Here is a 26,697-nt window from a genome sequence, read left to right as displayed (position 1 = left end):
TCTTGGAATTTTGCAAAGTGGACAATGATGATGATGGAATTTGTGGCATGAATGGATGAAGTTTAGGTATCCCTTTGTCATTGTGAGGCTTATAGAAATGATCAAGTTCTAAGAACTCATGTTTGCTAGGTAAAGACCTTAATGCTCACTAAAAGGGAGATAGTGGATCAATATTTTCTAGTTTTTGCACCTCTAGAGCTATGCAGTTGTGCACTATGCAATTTTAGAGTTGTAAAACTATAGAACTAAGGTCCTCCTTCTAGCACCATTTATGTTGAGCACTTATTTTGCACGATGACAATGACATAAATCATTACAAATTTCTCTTTTGAAAAGAAGATCAAGTAAACCAGCTCCAAGGTTTTAGAAGGTTGTTTTTCAACCTATTGGGTAGCTCAATTGAAGATAAATGTGTTTGTTCTCAAGGAGGCCTTTGTTGGTATATGTAAATTGTGCAAAACTTCGAAGAAATGTAACCAATTTATTTTTTATTTTTTATATTTATTGATGTATTCATGTTTTAACCATGCAACTATATGAATTCTTATTCTAACCATGTGTTCAAAAGAAAATTATAGAGATTGGGTAACAAAAGATTAAAGAAATTTTTTGAAAATGAAATTCCTAATGGACATAAGTCATAGAAACATAGTGTTTGTGAATTAAATCTTCAAAAAAATTGAGTACAAAACTAACAAAATTAGAAGAAATGTGTCCTTAACTCCATGAATGCAATCATCTAAAGCTAACTAATGGAAAACAAACAATATTTCTTAATTCATCAAATCATGCAGCCACAGAAAGTGCGAACACATGAGACAGATCACTATGCAAGAACTTGAAGGTGACCCTTTCTCCAATTAATCACAATAGAGGAATTTGTCAGCCAATATAACAAACACCATAACTAATTAATCACATGAGCATTAAAACACAATAAAACCATTGGCTCCATCACTATTCATGAACATAAAATTCATTAAGGAAATGCACATTCCAACAAGAAACACTACACACAAAATGAGAGCACCAATAACATACTTTATTGCATCAAAATACCAACCTTCAATTCATATTACATCGTTGTATTTATAAGAAACACCATCCTTTATGCAATTTTTGGATCTTGGGAATTTTCCTGGTAAAAAGTATCATAAAATTGCTAAATTTAAGAAAATTATATGCAAACAAACTCCTAACTAGGTGCTAAGTAGGCCAACACTCTTTGTATTATTAATTGAATGGTGCATGGACCTTTATATGACTCCAAAACTGGAAAAGAAGAGACAGATAAGAAGAGAGAAGACTTTTGATGATCTACAAGTCTTCAGGACTTCAAAAAATGTAAAATTAGCCTTCTTTGTATGTCTCTACCAATTAAATTGCTTCCAAGACGTATTTTTAGTACATGAACCACTCAGAAAATAGAATTGGTAGTTAATTTCCATGACTACTACAACTAATCAAAATCATCAGCGCACCTTGGAAAATTGTGTAGCTACGCATCAGCACACCTTAAGGTGTCACAGGGTCAAAACTAGAAGGATTTCTCAAAGTCCCAAAACTTTATTTCTGACAGTTGGGTCTTCTTGACCTTCTACCAATATGGTGTATGGATGTGTCACCTAAAACTTCTCGATGATGGTGACAATCTCTTAAGCCTCATGTTGAGGGGCTTAATATTTTCTACTCACTTCTCTATGAAAATATTGCATCGCTTGACTTAAAAAAAATCCTTCATTTTGGAGTCTAATTCCTTCAATGTTTCCTTGGCTTTAAATATGGTTCACACATCATCCTCGGAGGAAACTGCTTTAAAATTTTCCTAATATTGTTGTACAATTGCTTCAATTAATCATAGATGAGATCTAGAGTCATCATTAAAAATATCTAGACTAGCTAAGAAATTGGCTTTTAAAATTTGGGCCTAAGTCCTTGCTTGCATGTCATGGATGTCCTCATATAATGCCAATGTGACCTTGTTATTTGATTGAATCTTCTTAATCTAGTCATTATTCTTATCTAGCTCTTCCCCTATATATACATTGAGAAATATTCAATATCTCTAGCCCCTTATTATCCGCAATGCCTCTAGGTTATTGGTCTAGGTGGACACTTCGTCCATCAACCCAAAATCCAAGTTGACCACTACCACAAGGCCTCTCTACATTCCTCTATATGATATGCAATAAATGCATGTTGGCCTCTATTATCTCTACTCCCTTATCCTCAAAATTGTGATGTCATTTCTTGCACACATCCAAAAATGAATCATTGGGTTCCAAGGCTAGAGCACATTTTTTGAGGGTAGTTGTTAGAGCATCCTATAGGTGATATGGGTCAATGGGACCCACCACCTCTTTTGCAAATTCTCGCAAGAAATCATTATGTCTCCTCAAAATTTGGATCTCTTCTTCTCTAGCCTTCAACTATTAGTCTCTACTTCTGATGTCAACCATGTAGGGGTTGTACCCATTGTAGACATATCCTAGCTAGAAAATGACACTATTATGACTTCTAATCCCTTCCCCTTATCTATCCTCCTTAGAGTCTCCTCTTCCCTTGGGTATGTTACACTAGATGTAACCATTATCATCATAGGAATGGAGCAGGATGGTTGCAGTAGTGAGGGAGTTTGTTCCTTTGTTTCAACTACTAGGCCCTCTTGTAGAAATTCCTTTGTATTAATTATTGGTATCTCCTCCTCTACAATACTTTGAGTTTTCTCTTCTAGCACAAGAGGGAGCACTAACATAGTTCCTTGCTCTAGTGGAGGCGAAAGAGGTGTATTCAACCTTCTAGGAGGCAGAGGTGGTATGTCGACTGGACCCTACAAGAGAGGAGGAATTGAATTCTAGTAATCACCTAATGTCTCCTAACACAAAGTATCCCTTATCTCTCCTTCCTCTAGATGCCTCCCAATGGGAATCTAATCAAAATCAAATAAATAAAACACATCTGATCCACTCTCCAATGTAGACTCAATCCATACCTCCTATTCTTGGTCTATAATATCTTCAATTTGGATGGGTTGGTCTTGGGTGGTCAGGCATGTTTGTATCATGCTTCTCCATCTCTACTCCTTAGTGGCACATACTAACTACATCTTCTTGTTAAGAGGGAGAGTCTCAATCTCATCCTCTTCTTATTCTTCTTCCTCAACCTCTAGAATGGTCTCAAGGATTTGAGATGAGGCAATACATCTTTTTTTCAACTTCCTTCTTTTCACCCCTACAACCGTTATCTCTATTCTGCTCTAATTTGGAATTGATGGGGAGGTTTGAGTATGTACTAGAGGTTCTTCAGCTAGTTCTTCTTTATTCTCAGTGGACTTCCTCTTTTTCTTCCCCTTGACCTTACTATCATTTTAGATGTATGAAATATCCTTCGTGTGTTGATACATGATCTCAGATCTTACCAGGGACTTCTCCTGATATGCGAGTTTAGTAACTTTGGTCCCTTTTCCCTTTTTATAAGAAAATTTGTAAAAACCAATATAATTGTTTCCACATAACCCATAATATATCTGAAATAAATATGCAATTAAAATCTACATGCAAGAGAATAGAAAACATACCCACAAAATGTGACATACAATATATCTTAAGAAACTCTCATTAAGGGAAAAAATCCTAGCCTCCAAAAGCATCCATTTTGTTGGAAACTACAATTGGAACAATTGTTGTGTTGTCATTGATGTCCAATCTATTGATAAATATCATATCTATTGGATTGATGAAGATGATTTGAGAAGTTTTTCATAACAAAATCATCTAGAGGAAAGGTTTAATTATGAAGAGGAAACTACAAATGGACATTTTATTAGTTAGACTTTGATAAGACAAAGTGATTGTTTAAATTATATTGATAGAAGAGAAGATAGTAAAGTTCAAGTATTGAAAGTATGAGCTATGATAAATCACTTATGTAGGCTTGGCCAAGTAATAGAGTAAAAGACCAAGGAATTTTTATGTACATGTCGAGTGATGTTATTGTCAACTTAGCCATAGTAAGTGTCGAGAAAATTTAGGTTGACCAAGCATCAATATCGACCAAGTGATAAAGTTGCTATTGAGCAAGAAGTTCTATAGCGACCAATCAACTTAGTAATGATGGAGTGTTAGAACTTAGTGTTGGTCAAGGAACATCATTTTAATTGTTTGCAAGATATCGTAATTTATAACAGACTAAGTTAATTTCTTGGGATATGGAAAATATGTTGAAAATAAGGATTGATGAGTTGGATCATTTAATTCTAGGAGAGGATTAGGTAAATAACCTAAGAGATGAATTCAAGGAGAAATTTTTAGAAAAGGAAAAGATAAACATAATGATGATTAGATACATTGTATCTGATGGATCAAATCATGAACCCTAAGATCTATGGTGTTAACTAAGTAGCAAAAGATCAAAATTGCCTATTTAAGGAGGTATAGCTATGAACTTGTAGCTATGTGTGTTGTATGTGCATGTGAAGGAGTTCTAGACAATTGGAGCTATTACTGACATTGTTGAATGACAAATCTTAGTAGAAGGCTTAATTAAGAAGAAGTGAAGGGTGATTTCTTGAAGGGTTGTTAAGAAAATACTATATTTAAATGACAATGGAGACCAGAAAGTGAATCATTATTAAGAGCTAAACATGCAAAGTGAGTTGTACTAAACAGATCAAACATGTTGTTACTTTCTAACCATTGTGAATAATGTTTGAAATCCTTTAATCAAGGTTGACATAATAGTCTATGTAAATCATTTAACTAGTTGATATTTTAATGGAATGTTATAAAGTCCTATAACAAGGCCACTCCTAATAGGGTGATTAAATCATTTAATAAGGTCACATTTAACAGTGTGTATTCTAACCTTAAACTGGGTTGGCTCCTAACAGGGCTCACTTTAGAAGCGTGAAAATTAGTGACATGTTGCTGGTGGTTTTTTCCCAAATTGGGTTTCCATGTAAAATCCTAGTGTCAAACTTGTGTGGATATTATTGTGATTCTTTATTGGTTTAAGTTTACATTCTACAAGTCTATTATTTTAACAAAAAATGACAACCAATTAATGCTTGAAAATAGATTACAGTAGAGGACAAGCAATGAAATTATGAGATTAGAAATTGTTTAAGTCTTTGCTTATTCAATTGGTACATTTGGACCTTGGATAACTTATTCAATCCCCTTCTAAATTATTCTAAATATTCTAACAATTAATATTAGAGTGTTGGTTCTTGTATGGAGGAGTTTTAAGGTACTCAAAGCTAAAGATCATGATGCACAAGAGAGAGGTACCAAAGTTGAACAAAGACAACTTTCCTGCATAGAATTAGTTGATAAGATTACATATAGCCAGTATTAGTGATGTTGCATTGGATTTTATGGATAATGCATATGTGGACATAACAATAGTCCCTTTGACTTCCCAAAAACTAAAAGAAAATAAAGAACATAATCAATCAATGTTGGAGATTGCTTCAACCCTAAGCTTTGTTGAGTTTGATGACCTAAAGGAATACAATAATTTAAAGTAAACATGGGATAAAATGAAGACCATCTATGGAGGAGATGATAATGTCTTAAGAGCCAAATCAGAAAGTCTGAGATGTAAGTTTGAAGAGATGAAAATGACAAAAGGTAAGAACATAGTGCAATATTGTACAAGAATCAAAGAAGTTGCCAATGCTATTAGAGGAGCTAATGAAAAGGTTGAAGATAAAAAAATAATCAACAAGGTATTGAGGACTCTACTTCCTATTTATGCTATTAGGATTTCTACAGTACAAGAGCTAAGATGTACACCAGGTAATAACCTAACTCTGGAAGGTGTAATAGGTAGGCTTATTTCTTTATCACAACTAGCTCTTAGCAAGGAAGGTAAAGGAAAATATGTTAAAAATGACAGTGATGCTTTTGATGATGAAATTGATGAATTTGAAGCATTGATAGCTAGGAGATTTGGAGAGGCAAAGGAAAATACAAAGGTAAACTTCCAATAATCTATTTTTCATGTAACAATGTTGGTCATATTGCTACAAGGTATCCCAATAGACAAGGAGGAAATAAAGGAAAGCAAGTACAAAGGAAGAGGAGATGGCCAAGACTTCAAGAAGAACAAGGATTACAAGGACAAAGGTAAGAAATATTGTTATATTGTTGAAGAAGAAACCAAAACTAAATTTGAAAGTAATGATGAAGAGATAGTTTATGTTGCTACAAAGAAAGATTTTGATGAAGATGAAAAAATTGCTTTAATATCTTATGTGAAAAAAAGTGATATATGCATAATTGATAATGGTTGCTCTAATCACATGACTGGTGATAGAAGTAAATTTGAGGACATTGGAACATACAAAGGTGGTTGTGTTAAATTTGGTAATGATGTTCCATGTCTTGTGAAAGGTAAAGGGATAATTCAACTAACTGATAAAATTAAATGTGATAATGTTTACTGGGTTGAAGGACTTAATTATAATCTATTGAGTGTTTTACAGTTAAAAAAATTAGGTTATAGAGTTGAATTCCATTACAAAAAGGCCAAATATTTGATGTTGATGGTAAACTGATTGAAAGTGGTGACCAAACAAGAGGTAACTTGTTCTACCTAGATTTATTTGGTGAGACATGTTTGTTTGGACAATATGAAGATATTTGGTTATGGCACAAAATGTTATGTCATGTAAACTTTGACAATTTGGCCAGCATTAGTAAATCGAGAAGAGTAAGAGGGTTGTCTAAACTGAAGAAACTTGACAATTCTATGTGCAAACAATGTCAATTGGAAGAAAAATGACAAAGTCTAGTTTCAAGAGAAAAACATATTCATCTGATGACGTTTTGGAATTGGTTCATACTAACTTATGTGGACCTATTGGAGTTCAAAGCTACCATGGTGACAAAATTTTATTTTATTTGTTGATTGGGTACTTTAGACTAATGTCTATGATGTTTCTTAAAGAAAAATCTAATGGTTTTTAGTTGTTTAAGTGGTATTTGGCTAGAGTTGAAAAGGAGACATGGAAGAGTCTAAAGTGTTTAAGATTTGACATAGGTGGTGAATTCATGTCCAATGAGTTCAACATATTTTGTAATGACAGAGGAATCCAAATGTAGATGTTTGCACCTAGAACCCCTCTTCATAATGGAATAGCTAAAAGGAGGAATAGATCAATTATGGATTGAGCTAGAACAAAAATGATGGAGAAGAATGTGTCATAGAAATACTGGAGAGAAGTTGTAAGTACAACTATTTATACTCTAAAAAAAGTGCAAGTCAAGAATGGTACAAATGCTACACCTTATGAAATATGGTATGGTTATGCACCTAATGTGAAATATTTCAAAGTATTTGGAAGAACATGTTACATACTTAAAGAGAATAGAAATGGAAAACTTGATGTTAAAAGTGATGAAGGTATATTCCTAAGATATTCCACCAAGAGTAAAACTTATAAGTGCTTGAACTCTCATACTAACAAAGAAAATGCAAATATGAAAATTGATGAATACACAAAGAAAAATGAAGTTGAATGTAAGATAAAACCTTAAGATTGTAGTTCATTAATTTATGTGAGTGATAGTGCTCCAGTCACTCCACTTGAACAAGAAATCAAAGCTAAAGATCCTTAGTAGACTAGGAATGTCAAGTTGCAATATCTAGTTACTGAGCAATAGACTATGGGTACCACATAATAGATAGATGATGTTGAGTTAGAGAGATAGGATGCTAAACAATAGTGTCGAGCATGTAGAACCTGAACAAAAACTTGAACAAGAAAGAGGTGATGAACTTCAAATTATTTTTCAAGATGAACCTATTGAAGAATAAAGAAGTAAAGAGCTTATGCTAGAAAATATGTAAGAAGACGTTGAACAAATTACTAGAAATAAAGAGTTTGGTGTTATGACAAGAAAAAGACTCTGAAATGGTACATGCTTACTTTTTGAGTTTGAACAAAAATTTGTGAAAGATGCTTTGGAGAATGAAGATTGGATACAAGCTATGAATGAAGAAATTGAATAGATTAAAAAGAACAAAACATGGTCTCTAGTATCCAAACCTAAAGACAAATATGTTATTGTAACAAAGTGGGTATTTAGAAGCAAACTGAATGAGAAAGGTGAAGTCACAAGCAATAAAGCTAGATTGGTATGCAAAGGATGTGCACAAGAGGAAGGTGTTGACTACGGGGAAACATTTTCCCCTATAGCAAGACTAGGAGTAAGAATATTGCTTGCATATTTTTCTTATAAAGGATTCAAGGTATATCAAATGGATGTCAAATCTAGATTTCTAAATGAGACACTAGAAGAAGAGGTATACATAGAATAGCCTAAAGGATTTGCAGATTTCGACAAGAAAAACATGGTATGCAAATTGCATAAAGCTTTATATGGTTAGAAACAAGCCCCTAGAGCATGGTATGAAAGACTACATAATTATTTGATGAAGGTTAATTTTGAAAGGACAAATGATAAAAAAAATCTATATTCGAAGACTAGAAAGAACAATGAGGTATTATTATCTAAAAATTTTGTTGATGATATTATATTTGGAGGAAAGGAATAATTATGTGATGGGGACACAACCCAAGAATAGAATGGACACAACAGAAAAAGGGAAATTATATTAACTGAGAAAATAAGCTAGTACAAATAGTACAGAGAAAATAAACTTCAAAACATGCCCTAAGGGCTTACAATAGCATAAATCTGGCGATAATTTCTCCTTTCTGTACCTCCTCTCAAACTCCACTCCAAACTGCCTTTTACAATGCTAGAAATCTCCTTAAATTGATCTCGGAGGGTTAAGGACTAGGAGTACATTCTAGAAAGTGCTAGTAGGCATCCACCGACCAAATAGAAGGTTCTGGAAGCTGCGGTAGAAGTCGGCACAAATCTAGAAGAATCCAGAAATGGTAACCGAACTTTCGGGAGGCATAACTTTTGAACTGTAGCTCTGATGGATGAACCATTTACATTTCCAAAAAGCTCTTGAAGCGCTCTATAGCCCTATGGACAAGCTTCTCTTGTCCCCCATTTTTTTGGCCCTTTTTGAGGTCATTTAATGCCCCTAACCTGACTTTGAAGCATTCTTAGGAGGTCTCCAAAACCCAAAAAATTGCAATAACTTTCAAATCGTGCGGCCTATTGACCTGATTCTTTTTCTGGAATGCTCTAAATCATGATTACATTCATCTAGCCAATTCACACCTTCTAGTTTACCAAAATGATGGCCCAATTACATGCTCCTATTTTTTCAAGATTTTCAAACACACTGATAGTGGGACTGTGAGAGTTGGAACCTTTATTTGACCCAAATGGGTATTCAAAAATGAAAACACATGAAACAAAAACTAAGTCTAAGTACATTTTTTTGGGCGACACAGGATTGCCCTTATACCTCTGGATGCTCCTGCATCATTATGCAAAACTTTCCCTGATGAAATGAAGAAGGAATTTGAAGTGTCAATGTTTAGTGAGATCAAATTCTTTATTGGTTTACAGATATATCAAATGAAGCAAGGTGTCTTCATTACTTAGTCCAAATATATCAAGGAAATTCTAAAATTTGTTGGGATGGAAGAGTCCAAACTAGTAGGTACACCTATGGTTACTAGACACAAACTATCTAAGAATGATAATTCTGCTGATGTGAACTAGGCACAATACAAATCAATAATTGGTAAACTGCAATATGATGTTCATAGAAGAATAGATATTGCATTAGCTATTGGGATAGTTTCTAGATTTTTAGAAAGTCCTAAGGACAATCATATGATGGCAGTGAAGAGAATACTAAGATATCCAGAAGGAACATAAGACTATGGATTATATTACAAGAAGAATGATAAGTTTGAACTAATGATATTTATTGATTTTGATTGGGTAGGAATGTTGATGATAGAAAGAGCACAAGTGGTGGTGCATTCTTTCTAGGAAAGTGACTAGTCTCATGGAAAAGCAAGAAGCAGAACTACATTTCCCAATCAAAAACTGAAGCTAAGTATGTGGCAGCAATAATAAATTGTTATAATCTCATTTGGATCAAACAATTTTTCAAAGGTACGAAAGAAGAAATTACTAATCCAGTGGTTATCTATTGTGATAACACAAGTGATATTAATATATCAAAGAATCTTGTTATGCACACAAGGAAAAAACACATTGCTATTAAGTATCATTACTTGAGAGAGCTAGTCCAAGACAAGGAAGTGAAATTGGAATATGTGAATACAAAAGAACAAATTGCTGAAATATTCACCAAAGCTTTACCTAGGGACACTCATGAATATCTTAGAGGTAAACTGGGGGTGATTCCCCTAAACAAAGCTACTTAAGCTACAAAAAAATGTTGCATCAAATGTGTTGATAATACTATCTTACACATTGATGCAGACAGTTCTAATTTAGTAGTTGCCTAAGGTAACGACGAAGAAGAAGAAAAGACTAACAAATCAGTAATATGAAGGTGACAAATGAAGAATTCATCCCTAACATGAAATTATCTACATACTCAAGATTTTTGAAGCAAATGAAGCAAAGAGATCATGTCTTTCACATTGTTGTCAAAGTGGGAGAGATGGCATAAGATTGCACAAAATATTAGAAAGAAAGAGGGAGAGATTGCAATATGATAGTCATGTAAGATAAGATTGTAGAGGGAGAGATTGCATAAAGGAGAGATTATCTTCAAGAGGGAGATCATTCATACACAAAGAAGTTCATGGATACTAGAAAAATGCTAAGAGGGAATGATTACTTAGAGGGAGTTCAAAATGAAACTAAGAATATTAATCAAAGGTATGATACATTGAGAGTGTTACTCAAAGTCTATATGAATCTTGGATTGTATGGTAACCATATTTTTGCAAATATTTTGTTGAGACGTTGAGGTGTTTTCATCAATGCCAAAGAGGGAAATTGTCGAAAACTATAATTGGAACAATTGTTGTTTTGAGAATGATGTCAAATCTATTGACGAGATAGTTTTCTATCTAATATAAATGTAGTATCTATCTGATTGACGAAGAAATTTTGAGAAGTTGTTCATAACAAAAGCATCTAGAGGAAAGGTTGATTTATGAAGATGAAACTAAAAATGGACATTTGATTAGTTAGACTTTGACAAGACAAACTGATTGTTTAAATCATTTTGATAGGAGAGAAGATAGTAAAGTTCAAGTATTGAAAGTATGAGCTAAGATAGATCACTTATGTAGGCTTGGTCGAGTAACAGAGTAAAAGACCAAGGAATTTTGATGTACATGTCAAGTGATGATAGTGTCAACTGAGCCATAGTAAGTGCTGAGAAAATTTAGTGTTGACCAAACATCAATATTAATCGAGTGATAGTGTTGATGCTGAGCAAGAAGTTCTATATCAACCAAGCAACTCAATGATGACTGAGTGTCAGAACTTAGTGTTGGTTGAGGAACATCATTTTTAATTGTTTGCGAGAAATCATAATTTCTAGCTAACTAAGTTGTTTCTTTGGATACAAAAAAAAGTGTTGAAGATAAGGATTGATGAGTTGGATCATATAATTCCAAGAAAGGATTAGTGTAATGTCCCTATTTTTTGCGAGTCTGTGTGGTTGATAGATTTAGCTCATCATAGCAACCCTCATGAGCTAATAGGGTGTTTTGGGGGTCTCAGTTGATTACTTACTATTTTTAATAAGTCTATTATGGGCAGTTGCTATTTTTAGCAGCACAATGGATGGCTTGGTAGTTGGTCATCACCTACGATTGATTAGGTTAATAATTGCATGAGCTCTTATTTATTTATTATTCATCGAGTTGCATTATTATAATAATGTTTATATTATAATAATAATGACTTTAAGAGATATTTCTAAAAAGCAATTGGAAAGTTTCTAGTGTTGAGTTCTTTTGGGAAACTTCCACATTTTCTAAAGTGGAGTTTTATGGAAACTTTTTCCAATAAAAGCTTATAAATGAAAGCCCATTACATTGGGAAAAGCATGCATTGATTATATATTTGGTTTTGTACCTTTGTGGCTTTTCCTAGGTTCTTAACTATATGCCCTTGTTGATGTATAAGGGTCTTTGAAGTTTCTAATGTTTGAAGTCATTGTTGATGTATAGTGATTTCACTATCTAAATCTCCTATCTGTGTTTCCTGTGTCTGGGAGATTGTTCTAGTAATTTTATTACAAATTGTGTTATAAAAAATTGTTGAGTCTCCTTAATATAATCAATGTGGCTATGAAGATTGTTATTATGAAGGAAATTGATTATATTTTGCTGCCAACTGACAATCGATTTGATAAAAATTTTGAGGAAATTGAAGATTGTTGTTTCTCTATTGGGATGACGTCCAAAAGATTATGGGTTTAATTAGAGTTGGAGTCATACTTATGCTGGGTAAAATTGTGTGTAGTTGACACTCTTTAAATCATCCACCTGCAATTTTATTATAGTTGGATGCCTCTCCTTTCTTGGTTGCAATTTGCATTGGAAGTTATTCGCATTAACTTCAAACTATTGTGATAATTTCTCTGGCTTGCCTTGTGGATAAAGATGAAGACATGGGGTTGAGGAGATGCCTTTATCTCATATTTGGATTTCCCTTTTAGCCAAAAAGCACAAGAATTAAGCTATGGAGAAAAATTAGGTTTCTTTTTTGAATTATTGGTGGAATTTGATTCATGTTTATTGTATTGCCTTTCTACTTAAAATTATGAATATTGCTGAAGTTGAGTTGCTAGTATTTTCCTTGAACTTTTAATGTATTATGAAAATAAGTTCTAATAAAACTAAGTGGCATAGCAACATTTTTCATTGGCACCAACAACACATTTAGAGTTTTTATAGTGGTATCAGAGCGGTTTCCTACCAACCTCCAGGAATTGGACTCAATTTTTATTTTGTTTGGTGCTAACTTTGAATATTTTCAAATTTCATTACTAGAGTGACCAACACTTTAATTTCTCTAGCTATGGATATACATAGGACTGATAGTTCTAGAAGTCGATGGAGTAATGAGGAAGTTAACATAAAAATGAATGCTTTATGGGATAGTATGGAGAAACTTAAACTTCATCAATAGAAGTTGGCAAAGAACTTGTCGAATCCAACAATAGTTGAGAGGGCAACAAGGTATATGGTTTCCACATTTAGAAGGTCGACATTGAGGTTCTAGGGAAGGAAGCTTGAGTTTTCCCTGATAGGTGTCCATGATACTGATATACCTCTATTTAGTACGACATCTACGAGTCCTATCCACAGTGTTGATGTTGGATACATTTCATGGGGATATGTGGATGTGCTTGTGATGGATAGCAACATAAAGTTTTAGCAAGTTAAGGCTACCAAGGTAGTCACTATGGTTACTTCAAAGTCATTTTATGATGTAGTTATCATTGAATTTTTAGACTTAATGGAGGAGGGAGTTGCTATTAGCAACTTATATGTCAGCTACTATAGTATTGCTCTAGTACAAGAGGTAGTTGCATCCTTAGGTGGGACCGAGGTATGTATAGAGTCACCCAACTTTGATGTTGGTGATATAGGTGTTACAACGAAGTTGGGAGATGTGGATGCAAATGATATGGACACATCTGATGATGCTATTGTTGGAAATAATTGATTAATTGTGTATTGTCTTTGATGTTACACAAAATGTCATATCATTGCCAGTCGATGTATGTGGAGCTCACTTGGGCATTGAAGATAGTTTCCTATGTTTGTCAAGCATTCTAGAGTTTGCCTAGTTTAGAAGATAGTTTCTACCGCGTTCACTTAGGTGACAAAGTAAACTTTGTAGAAGTTGAGTGATAACTGAGCTCACTCAAGTAATGAAGGAAATGTTGGATGGAACCAGTGTTAACCAAGCTGTTTTGGTTACCAAGAGAACTTTGTGAATATGCAGTGTTAACCAAGTTCACTTGGTTAACACAAGAAAATCATCTTGATTTAGTATCTACCAAGCAGGGTCAACTAACGAAGTATTTTCTTATTTTGGCATATTGAGTTCAATTGAATTGTTTGTTGGTTCTAGCTGACTGAGGAGATGAATATTTATTATTCTTAGTTGTAATCAAGCCAACTTGACAATGTGTAAGATATAAATACAAGGTCAAGTTGAGGATTGAAAGTGTGAAATAGAATTGAAGATTTAATGATGCTTAGAGGAAGCAAATTAGAAGGATAAGTAGGATATCCTTGTTGAGATGCAAAGATACATTCAATTAGGAAGGATCAAGTATACAAGCTAGAATTGAGATCTAGAATCAGCAATTTAGTTGCATCAAAAATTAGGTTATCTCATTTTTGTTCTCTAACCATTGTAGCAATGATCTAAATCTCTTAACAAAGTTGGCTTAACAACTATTTGTAAATCCTATAATAAGATGACATTTCTATTGAATTTTATAAAGACCTATAACAAGGCCACTCCTAAAAAGGTGATTAAATCCTCTAATAGGATCACACCTAACAATGTGTTTTATAGCCTTTAACAAGGTTGGCTCCTAACAGGGCTCACTTCAGAAGAGTGAAAATCAATAACTAGTTGCAATTGGTGGTTTTTCCCAAATTGGGTTTCCACATTAAATCTTGGTGTCACTTGTGTTCATGCTATTTCTTTTATGTGTATGAAACTAAGTTAAAGTAAGATCAATCATAGACAATATCTTAAGATTTTCATGATAAGAATTTGTCAAGTTATTTCAGTGTTTACCGAGTTACAACATTTGTTAGTGTAAACTGAGTGCTTGTGTATTTGCTAAGTTACAATAGAGTTCTATTTACATTGAGTTTTGATTTATATTGATATCTAAGGGATATGGGCTATATTTTTGTGGTAATTGATTCACCCCTCCCCTCTCAACTACTCCCCTTATATTTCCAACAATTGGCATCAAAGCTTTTGGTGCTTGCAGAGAAGGTTTCAAGGACCTAAACTAAAGATCAAGATGTCTTACAAAAGAGAGATTCCCAAGTTGAACCAATTATGAGGTTACATTTGGCAACTATCAATGATTCAGGTTGTACATTTCTTGATAGTGAATACAAGACTCCTACTAGAACATTATTAGTTGAAGAAATTGTTGAAAAGAAAAATCCTGACATCATGATGATTGACATTGCTTCTGCTCTTAATTATGTTGAATTTGATGAAGTCAAAAGTTGCACTACAACTTATGATATGTGGATCAAACTAAAAGCCATCTATGGAGGAGATGATAATGTAAGAAGAGATAAAGCCAAAATTCTCAGAGGACGATTTGATCAGATGAAGATGAGAGAAGATGAAAACATTGCAAAATATTTTGAGTGAACTAAAGCAAGTGTGAGTGCAATCAAAGCATCTGGAGGAGACATTGATGAAAAAATAGTTGTAAGCAAGGTACTGAGAACCCTCCTTCCTATCTATGAAACTAGAGTGTCTGCTATTCAAGAAATGAGATGTGATCCAAATAGAAATATAACTTTGGATTCTCTAGTTGGAAGATTGACAACTTTTGAGTTGGATAACTATGATAACTATGTCCCTATTTCCAAAGGTATTGAGTTTGCATTTGAAGCCAATCTTTCACTCAAGAAAGAGTAAGAAATCAAAAGCCAATCAATCAGAAAGTGAAGAAGAGGAAGAAAGTTTAGACAATGATCTTGGAGTTGTTGAAGCCCTGCTTGTAAGGAAATATTCCAAAGAAAGAGGAAAGTACAAAGGTAAGATTTATCTAATTTGTTTTTCTTGTGAAGAAGTTGGTCACATTGCTGCAAGGTGCCCAAATAGAGAAGACAAAGATGAAAAGAAAAGCAATAAGTTCAAAGGAAAGAAGGAATTCAAAAACTACAAGGACTACAAGGACAAAGATAAGAAATCTTGTTTTATGGCTAAAGTTTTTGATAACAATGAAGATGAAATGGTATATATTACTATAAAAGATGAATCTAGTAATGAAGGAGATGAAATGGCACTTATCTCTCATGTTAGCAAAAATGATACATGGATTATTAATAGTGGTTGCTCACATCATATGACTGGAGACAAAACAAAGTTTTAACACATGGAACACTATGATGGTGGTAGTGTGAGATTTGGAAATAATGAAGCTTGTTGCATAAAGGGAAAGGGGTGTATCTCATCAACCAATGAACTTATATGTGAAAATGCTTATTGGGTTGAAGGATTAAAGCATAATCTACTAAGTGTGGCACAATTGAATAACATTGGATTCAATGTAGAATTCATGAATGGTAAGGCCAAACTGTTGGATGGAAAAAGAAATATGGTTGGATCTGGAAAACAAACAAAAGGTAATCTATTCTATCTAGATCTCAATGAAAGGTCATGTTTTATTGCTCAAGTAGAAGAAAGATGGTTATGGAACAAAAGATTATGTCATGTAAACTTTGATAATCTGGTCAAGATAAGCAAAAATAGAAGAGTAAGAGGTATTCCTAGCTTGAGGAAACCTAATATGAGTCTATGCAAAAATTGTCAAATTAGTAAGATGGGAAAAAATAGTTTTAAAAGCAAGAACTATCATTTTGAAGAAGTCTTAGAGCTTGTACATACAGACTTATGTGGACCTATTGGAATAGAGAGTTACAGTGGAGATAAGTTTTCCATTCTTTTTGTTGATGATTATTCTTGAATGATGACTATAATGTATCTAAAAGAAAAATCTAAAGCTTTTCAAAAATTTAAGTGGTATTTGCAATGGTAGTGAAAGAAGCTAAAATGTTTGAGATTAGACAGAGGTGGTGAATTCATTTCCAATGAGTTCAATGAATTCATTGAAAAAGGAATTAAGAGACAAGTATCAGCCCTTGGTACACCTTAGCAGAATGGTATAGCTGAAAGAAGGAATAGATCCATCATGGATTGTGCAAGAACATTGATGATAGAAAAGAATGTTGCAATCAAATACTAGAAGGAAGCAATCAGTACTGCAATGCATACCTTGAATAGAGTATAGCTGAAGAAAAATCCAAATCAAATTCCTTATGAACTATGGTATGGCTACAAACCAAATGTAAGTTTCTTAAAAGTATTTGGTAGAAAATGTTATATCTTAAAAGAATCTAGGAAAGGTAAATTTGATGTCAAAGGTGATGAAGGCATATTCTTAAGATACTCTTGTAGAAGTAAAACATACAAATGTTTGAATTTTTTTACTCATAAAATCATAGAAAGTGCACATGTGAGAATTGAAGAGTTTGCAAAAAAAAGTGAAGAAGAGAGAAACAAAGAACCTGAGGATTATAGAAGATTTTTTTACTATGAACTTGATACATTGCCAAATCTATCTAGAAGTCAAAAAGATTCACCTCCCAAGTCCCCAAAATATCCAAAAGCTACAATGTTGCATCTAGTGCAAACCAAGTCACAATTTGAAGAACCTGAGTCATAGTTAGAAGCTACCAAGCTGTCGCTAGAGCAATTCGAGTTTGATAGACCCGAGTCGTAGACAACGGGACTTGAGCTTAATATATAAGATCATGAAGGGGTCAGTAAAAAAAAATCCAAATCTAAAGTACCTCTGTTAGGAAGATATGTTAGAAGGCATAATGCACCTAATCAGATAATTGGAGACAAGTCAAATGGAACAATGACAAGAAACAAATTGAAAGGTACATGTTTTCTTGTTGAATTTGAACCTAGAAATGTTAAAGATGCTTTGGATAATGAAAGTTGGCTTGAAGCTATGAATGAGGAAATAGAACAGATAGAGAAGAATAAGACTTGGACTCTTATTCCTAGAACCAAGGATAAAAATGTAATTGGCACAAAGTGGGTATTCAGAAATAAGCTAAATGAAGATGGAGAAGTTTCTAGAAACAAAGCAAGGTTAGTATGTAAAGATTATTCTCAAGAAGAAGGTATTGATTATGGTGAAACTTTTTCTCCTATTGCAAGATTAGAAGGTGTTAGAACTTTACTAGCATATGCAACTCATAGAGGATTTAAAGTTTACCAAATGGATGTAAAATTTGCATTCTTGAATGAAATTCTTGATGAGGAAGTCTACATAGAAAAACCTGAAGGTTTTGTAGATCCCACAAAAGAGATATGGTTTGTAAATTACACAAAGAATTATATGGTCTCAGGAAAGCTCCCAAAGCTTGGTATGAAAGACTTTGTAACTACTTGATAAAGATTGGTTTTCAAAGAACAAATGATAACAACAATCTATATATCAAAGAAGGACCACACAAGAAGATTGTGTTGGCAGAATTATTCATGGATGACACTTTATTTACAAGAAATGATGACTTGTGCAAGGAATTTTTAGAAGAAATGAGTAAAGAATTTGAGATGTTTATGTTTGGAGAGATAAATTTCTTTGTTGGATTACAGATTCAATAGAAGAAAGATGGTATCTACATTACTTAATCTAAATATATCAAGGAGATACTAAAGAAGTTTGGAATGGAAGATTCAAGACCAGTTGGAACTCCTATGTCTATTGGACATAAGCTTTCTAAAAATGATGATTTCAAGGAGGTAGATTAGACCACATACAGATCAATGATTGGAAAATTGCAATATGTAGTGCATACAAGGCTTGATATTGCATTAACAGTTGGTATGGTGGCAAGATTCTCAACAAATCCCAAAGAAAATCACATGATGGAAATCAAAAGAATCATGAGATATCTGAATGGTACTGAAGACTATGGTTTATGGTACAAAAAAGGAGGTAATCTAGATTTGAAAGCATTCACAAATGTTGATTGGTTAGGAAGTCTTGATGACAGAAAGAGCACCAGTGGTGGAGCATTCTTTTTTGGTAAAAGACTAGTGTCTTAGACAAGCAAGAAACATAATTGTATTTCTCATTCCACAGTAGAGGTAGAATATGTGGCAGAAACAATTAATTATTCAAATGTTGTTTGGTTCAAGCAACTATTGGCAAGTATGAAGATAGAAATCAAGGATCTAGTGGTTATCTTCTGTGATAACACCAATACAATTAATATATCAAAGAATCTAGTGATGCATACCAAAACAAAACACATTGCTATAAAATATCATTTTTTGAGAGAATTGGTACAAGATAAAGAGGTAAGATTGGAATATGTGAATACTAAAGAACAAATTGTAGATATATTTACTAAGCCATTACCTAAGGATGCATTTTTGTATCTAAGAGGTAAGTTAGGGGTCATTCCCCTATCTAAAGCTCATTAAATGAAGTTTAGTGATGCATCAACTAGAGCATGTTGAAGATCAATCAATTGATGCAGTATTGACAAGGTCATATTGCAAATGAATCAGTACATGAGGTACATTAATATTCACTAAATATTTTCTTTGGCATGAGATGTCAAAGAGGGAGAAATTTACTATCATATCTCATAGAAATTTTATAAAGATAAAGAGAAAGAGATGTAAAAAAAAGAGAATAAACTTGGTCTAATATCAAAGATAGAGTTTCGCTAACAAAGGGAGGAACTAAAGGCAGAAGGAGTTCACACTAATAAAGGGAGTTCTCATGGATGAAAATCAAAATGAAACTAAGGATATGTTTCTTATTGTATTCTTGCTCTAAAATTTTGTTACATTATGAAATGTTGTGTTGCCAGCAATTCCAATGAGGGAGATTTTTGAAAACAATTGATTAATTATGTACTATCTTTGATGTGACAAAAAATGTCATATCATTTCTAGTCAGTGTATGTCAAGCTCACTCGGGCATTGAAGATAGTTTCCTATGTCTATCGCACATTTTTAGAGTTTTCCTAGTTTAGAATACAATGTCTACCAAGTTCACGTAGGCAAAAAAGTAAACTTTGCAAAAGTTGAGTGATAACCAAGCTCACTCAACTAACAAAGGAAATATTGGATGGAACTAGTGTTAATTGAGCTCACTTGGTTACCAAAGGAACTTTGTGAATATATAGTGTTAACCAAGTTCACTTGGTTAACACAAGAAAATTGCCTTGAGTTAGTATCTACTGAGCAAAGTTGGCTAATGAAGGATTTTCTTGTTTTGGCATATTGAGTTCAATTGAATTATTTGTTAGTTCTAGCCAACTAAGGAGATGAATATTAATTATTCATAGTTGTATTCAAGAAAACTTGACAATGTGTAAGATATAAATACAAGGTCAAATTGAGGATTGAAAGTGTGGAATAGAATTGAAGATTTAATGATGCTTAGAGGAAGTGAATTAGAAGGATAAGCATAATATCCTTGTTGAGATGCAAAGATACATTTGATCAGGAAGGATCAAGTATAGCAACTAGAATTGAGATTTGTAATCAACAATTTAGCTGCATCAGAAATCAGGTCATCTCATTGTTACTTTCCAACCATTGTAGCAGTCATCTAAATATCTTAACAGAGTTGGCTTAACATCTATTTGTAAATCCTTTAACAAGGTGGCATTTCTATTGAATTGTCTAGAGACCTCTAACAAGGTCACTCCTAATAGGGTGATTAAATCCTCTAATAGGGTCATACCTAACTATGTATTTTGTAACCTTTAATAGGGTTGGCTCCTAACAGGGCTCACTTCAGAAGAGTGAAAATCAGTAACTAGTTGCAATTGGTGATTTTTCCCAAGTTGAGTTTCCACATTAAATCTTGGTGTCACTTGTGTTCATGTTATTTATTTTATGTGTATGCAACTAAGTTAAAGTAAGATCAATCACAGATAATATCTTAAGATTTTCATGAAAAGCATTTGCCAAGCTATTTCAACATTTATCGAGTTACAACATTTGTTATTGTAAACCAAGTGCATGTGTATTTGCTGAGTAACAACAAAGTTCTATTTACACTAAGTTTTGATTTGTGTTGACATCAAAGGGATCTGAGTTATATTTTTGTGATAACTAATTCACCCCTCCCCTCTCAGTTACTCCTCTTATATTTCCAATAGCTATGAGCTACTCCAGGTATGATATCCCTTATCAAATAGTGGGTGATGACTTTGGGGAGGTTTTTGATGAGTCCCAAGATTGATGTTTACATGATCTTATGTTTGAGGTGAAAGCTAAGACATGTAATGAGATTGATAGTGCAAGGGCTTCCATTTCTTTAGATGAGGAGTTGGTTGAGGTACTTAGTAGTTGTATCTCAGATGTAGAGTTGTGCAAGGATGATGGAGCACATATGAGTGATCTTGTGGTAGGTAGTTCTGATTTAGTTTCCTATTGTAGTGTGGTTTTTCAGACAAAGAGATTGCATAGGAGTTAGGGTTTATAGAGGCTTCATGTGACCAATTAGTTGAAGGTGAGTGATAGTGACATTTATTCAACTCTTGGGCATAGTGATGTTGTCTGTAAGATGCTAGCTACATCTGGTTGGGGTGCTCATATGTCTGAGCATAGTGACAGTACTCTTTCTCTAGTAGAGGTTCATGCACTTCAAGAGGCTACCAAGATATTGAAGCATAATTAGTCATAGCTAGTTGTTGACCAAGATTACCTTTTGGAGTGGGGTAGCATCTGTCATGAGACATTGTTAGAGAAAGATTCACCCAAGAGCTTGAGGTAACTATATACTCTCTTCGGTATACTAAGTGGGCTCTTCAAGAGTCATAGTCATGATTGGATGAGGTGACCATAGAGTTGGAGCATGTTTGGACCATAATAGCCCTAGATTTGGTTCATTTTCATATTGTGGTTGGTGGTGAGTTTTCTTCTACGGTTGGGGATGATGGACATGATGATGTGGCTAACACATCCATCTAGGATATGGTTGTAGTAGGTACAGATGAGATCAGAGTATCAGGGGAGTTGGGATTTCATGCTAATTTGCTTCCTTATGCTAGAAGAAAATCTATTTCTTTATCTTATACAACTAATAGCATTGGACAATTGGTAAACATTTTTAGAGGGATCAACTATGGGTTGTAGGGGAGCAGGTGGATGCTTCCACATATAATTTTTACTACATAGAGTCCTTCATAGAGTATCTATTGGAGAGTTTAGATGCGAGGGAGGATTCATATAGGTGTTTGAGGGTGCTCTCATGCTATTTAGAGGTTGGTGGGAAAGATTGTAGAGACTTTGTCAGCTATGCTTCCCCACAGGGATTTTGAGGATGGCTTTGCTGAGTAGGTTGTCTAGGATCTTGCCCAACCAATAGTTCAAAGTTAGAGATTGGAGCCATCTTTTGATTCCCAATTTGATGATGATGAACCCTTAACAGAGATTGGGAGTTTTTATCAACATTACACTATAAGGAGTGCTTATCATTTTTCTTTTGACCCATATGTAGAGGATTTGGTTTCATGTTGGTGTGGGTTGGATCCAGTTTCATACCATCCATTATGAGATGGGTTAGCACCATCTTTTGCAGATGGGATTGACAACTGAAAGTTAAACCCCTTGCAGTATCTACACACCCAAGACATTTTGGTAGAGGTTGGAGTTGGTGTTAGTGATTCAGATACCTGTTATTGTTACCATCTCTTAATGTAATTGGGTGTGATTATCAGTTTTATGGGAACTCAAGTGTGGAAAGAGTTGGTATTTTAGTTGTGTTGAGTTTTGATGGGTTGTTGCCTTCATCAGCACCCTGAGTTAGTTTTTAGATTATTCTAATGTTGATGTTCATTATTTGAGTGTTGGTGCTATAGGAGTTTCTTGTACACAACAGAGATGGTACACAGTTCTACCTTTGGGATCCAAGTGGATTGTGTGTTCATTTGCTCTAGGATTTCTTGGGGGCAAGAAATCTTAGGGAGGGAGGACTATAATGTCCCCATTTTTGGCCAGTCTGTGCAGTTGATAGAGTTAGCTCATCATAGCGGCCCTTGTGAGCTGATAGGGTGTTTTGGGGGTTTTACTATATTACTTCTATTTTTAGTAAGTCTATTATGGATAGTTGCTATTTTTAGTAGCACAGTGGATGGCTTGGTAGTTGGTCGTCACCTGCAGTTGATCGGGTTAATAATTGCATGAGCTCTTATTTATTTGTTATTCATTGATCTGCATTATTATAATAATTTTTATATTATTATAATGATGACTTTAAGAGATATTTATAAAAAACATGTTGGAAAGTTTCTGGTGTTTAGTTCTTTTGGGAAACTTCCACATTTTTTGAAGTAGAGTTTTATGTAAACTTTTGCCAACGAAAGCTTATAAATAAGAGCTCATTTCATCAAAAAAAGCATGCATTGATTATATATTTGATTTTGTGCCTTTGTGACTTTTTCTTGGGTTCTTAACTATATGCCCTTGCTGATGTATAAGGGTCTCTAAAGTTTTTGATGTTTGAAGTCGCTATTGATGTGTAGTAATTTCACCATCTAAATCTCCTATCTGTGTTCTAGAAGATTGTTTTGATAATTTCATTGCAAATTGTGTTGTTACAAACAATTCATCGAGTCTCCTTACTATAATCACTGTGGCTACAAAAATTATTATTCTCAAGGAAATTGATTGTATTTTTTTGCAAATTGGCAACCGATTTGATTAACATTTTGAAGAAATTGAAGACCATTATTTCTCTATTGGGATGACATCTAAAAGACTGTGGGTTTAATTAGTGCTAGAGTCATACTTGTGTTAGGTAGAATTGTGCATAGTTGCCACTCTTAAAATCAACCACCTGTGATTTTCTTATAGCTAGATGCCTCTCCATTCTTGGCAGCAATTCACATTGGGAGTTATTTGCATTAACTTCAAACTATTGTGATAATGTCTCTAGCTTTCCTTGTTGATAAACATGAAGATATTGGCTTGAGGAGTTTCCTTTATTTCATATTTGGATTTCCCTTTCAGTCGACAAGCACAAGAATTAAGTTGTGGAGAAAAAATAGGTTTCTTTTCTGAATTACTGGTGGAATTTGATTCATGTTTATTGTATTGCCTTTCTGCTTAAAATTATGAATATTGATGAAGTTGAGTTGCTAGTATTTTCCTTGCACTTTAAATGTATTCTAAAAATCATTTCTAATAAAACTTAGTGGCATAGCAACATTGTTCAATGGCACCAAAAGTTCCCACCAAAGCACACTTGGAGTTTTTACAATTAGGTGAACAACCTAAGAGATGCATTCAAGGAGAAGTTTCTAGAAAAGTACAAGATACAAAGAATGAAAATTAGATACATTGTATTTGATGGATCAAATTGTGGACCCTAAGATCTATGATGTTGATTAAGGGGCAAAAGATCAAAGCTACCTATTTAAAGTGGTACTAAGGCAAACTTGCAGTAGTGTGTGATGTATGTGTGTGTGAAGGAGTTCTAGATAGTTGGAGTTGTTGATTGGTGAATATAATAAGAGTCTTAATCAAGAAGAAGTGAAGGGCGATTCCTGGAAGGGTTTCCAAGTGAATCTGATATTGAAATGACAATGGAGGCCAAACAATATATTAGTATTAAGAGCTAAACAAAGATTTGAACATGGAAAGTGAGATGTACTAAAGAGATCAAACCTATTGTTACTTTCTAACCATTGTGAGAATCATTTGAAATCCTTTAATCAAGGTTAACCTAATAGCCATAAGGACCTAACAATCTATGTAAATCCTTTAACTAGGTGACATTCTAATAGAATGTTCTAAAGTTCTCTAATAAGGCCACTCCAAACATGGTGATTAAATCCTTTAACAAGGTCACATTTAATAGTGTGTATTTTAACCTTTAATAGGGTTGGCTCCTAACAGGGCTCACTTCAAAAGACTAAAAAATGGTGACATGTTGCTGGTTGTTTTTCCCAAATTGGTTTTCCATGTAAAATCCTAATGTCAAACTTGTGTGAATCTTATTGTGATGCTTTATTGATTTAAGTTTACATTTTTCTAGTCTATTATTTAAAGAATAATGGACAGCAAGTTAATGTTTACAAATAGTTTACAGTAGAGGCTAAGAAATGAAATGATGAGATCAAAAATTGTTTAAGTGTTTGTTTGTTTAATTGGTACATTTGGACCTTGGATAAATAATTCACCCCAACCTCAATTATTCTAAATATTCTAATACCACACCATATATTATTCAAAAAAATACCATTGCAATACAACCATGTAAGCCTTCAAATTCGTAGCCACAACTAAACAATCCATGTGAACAAGCATGAATCCACACATCTCATGTCATACTTCCAACCTTCACAAATTATCCTTTGGCTAACCGATCAAGCCTTGTCTTGCTTGACTTTCCTTTTTTCCTTCTTTCCTTTCTCATACAACAACTACCCTTGTGGTTTCTTACATAGTAACAAGCTCCCACAAAACCACCAAGTGGTATTACATAAACCATGTGTTATCACCATGTGCTACTAAACCCTCATTGATGCACATTTAATATTGGAGATTTAATTATTTTCTTCAATATCAAATAATTACATCAAATATTATCACAATTTTGCAACACAACTCATTAAGCATATCTCATGGGAATCAATCCATGTTGCACATCTATTTAGGTGCTTCAAGATATAACATTACATAATATAATATAATAATATTATATTATATAATGTGTGCAACACACATAATATCAACAATCTCCCACTTTTTGTATACATTGCATAGGGTCAATATGTATCCACATAAATGAATAAGGAAATTATCCCTCCTAGAATATTCACCAACATGGATCAAAGTACACTATGTGCTCCATCCTAGTACTTGCAACAAAATCAAAGTATCTAGCATCTCAAATATGAATAATCTCACCTCCTATTATGTCACTACCACCTAACATAAATAAAAGTCTTCCTAAGAGAAATCCACCCAACCTATCACATAAGAATCATAAAATCCTATACCAACTTAAATTCCAAGTATAAATACCTTAGCCAAAAGGTAATCACATGTATTTGTAATTGTCAAAATCCATAGCTAAAATATAACCCACAAAAAATGCCAAACCAATACAACTATCCATACCTCCAAATGTATGCCAAGTGAATCTCACATAATCAACATATCAAATCTAAAACCTACAATCACAAGCCTCAAGAGTAATACTTTCCACATATCAACGTCCAAGAAGCTCCGACTGCAAAAGATAATGTCACATCTATAACCAATGTACTCACAACATCTCAAATAAGTGAATCCATGTAGTATCAAGGACATCCACAATACATAAACCAATAACCCACAAGAACAACTCCCATAAAAAGTCTCCAATGCGCTCCCAAGTTCTCCATATCCAAGAAAGGAAATAGTTAAAGAACAACCATGTCATCTCTCACATGACATACACGAACACAAACTAGTGATCACAATCTCTAACCAACCTCAAATCTAATGTAAGTGAAACTGAACATTGAGGAAGATAACCAAGACCAAAGAGAAACCATGAAAATCGTAACATGTATCATGTCCTTCTACACACACCTCTAGATGTAAAGTATGCCAACTAAGATCTCCTTCGTAAAACCCCAATCAAGAAGCCACAACACCCAAACCACACCATATAGCTAATCATGGATGTAAGCCTCTCTTAAGAAGATAACACTTGTAAACCATTTCTAAACCAATGAATAATCATTCCTAATCAAAGGAATATGCTCAATATAAAACCATCTCCCAAACATAATGAACATAACAAAAACATATGGATATGAAGATAACCAATGCTGAACCATCTCTCAAATGAACCCTCCAGAACTAACTCGTGTCCATAGCTCAAGATCCATATTAATGAAAGAAAAGCATAAACATAATGCACCTAAGAGAAAAAATGGGCTACAACTCCCTAGTAAACCACAAAGTAGAAAAAGAGTGGGGAATGAGAATTCTCATCAAG

Source organism: Cupressus sempervirens, chromosome 3, assembly GCF_028749045.1.
Source record: "Cupressus sempervirens isolate cs-2001-9-10 chromosome 3, ASM2874904v1, whole genome shotgun sequence".
NCBI lineage: Eukaryota > Viridiplantae > Streptophyta > Pinopsida > Cupressales > Cupressaceae > Cupressus > Cupressus sempervirens.
This window is presented reverse-complemented; position numbering follows the sequence as displayed.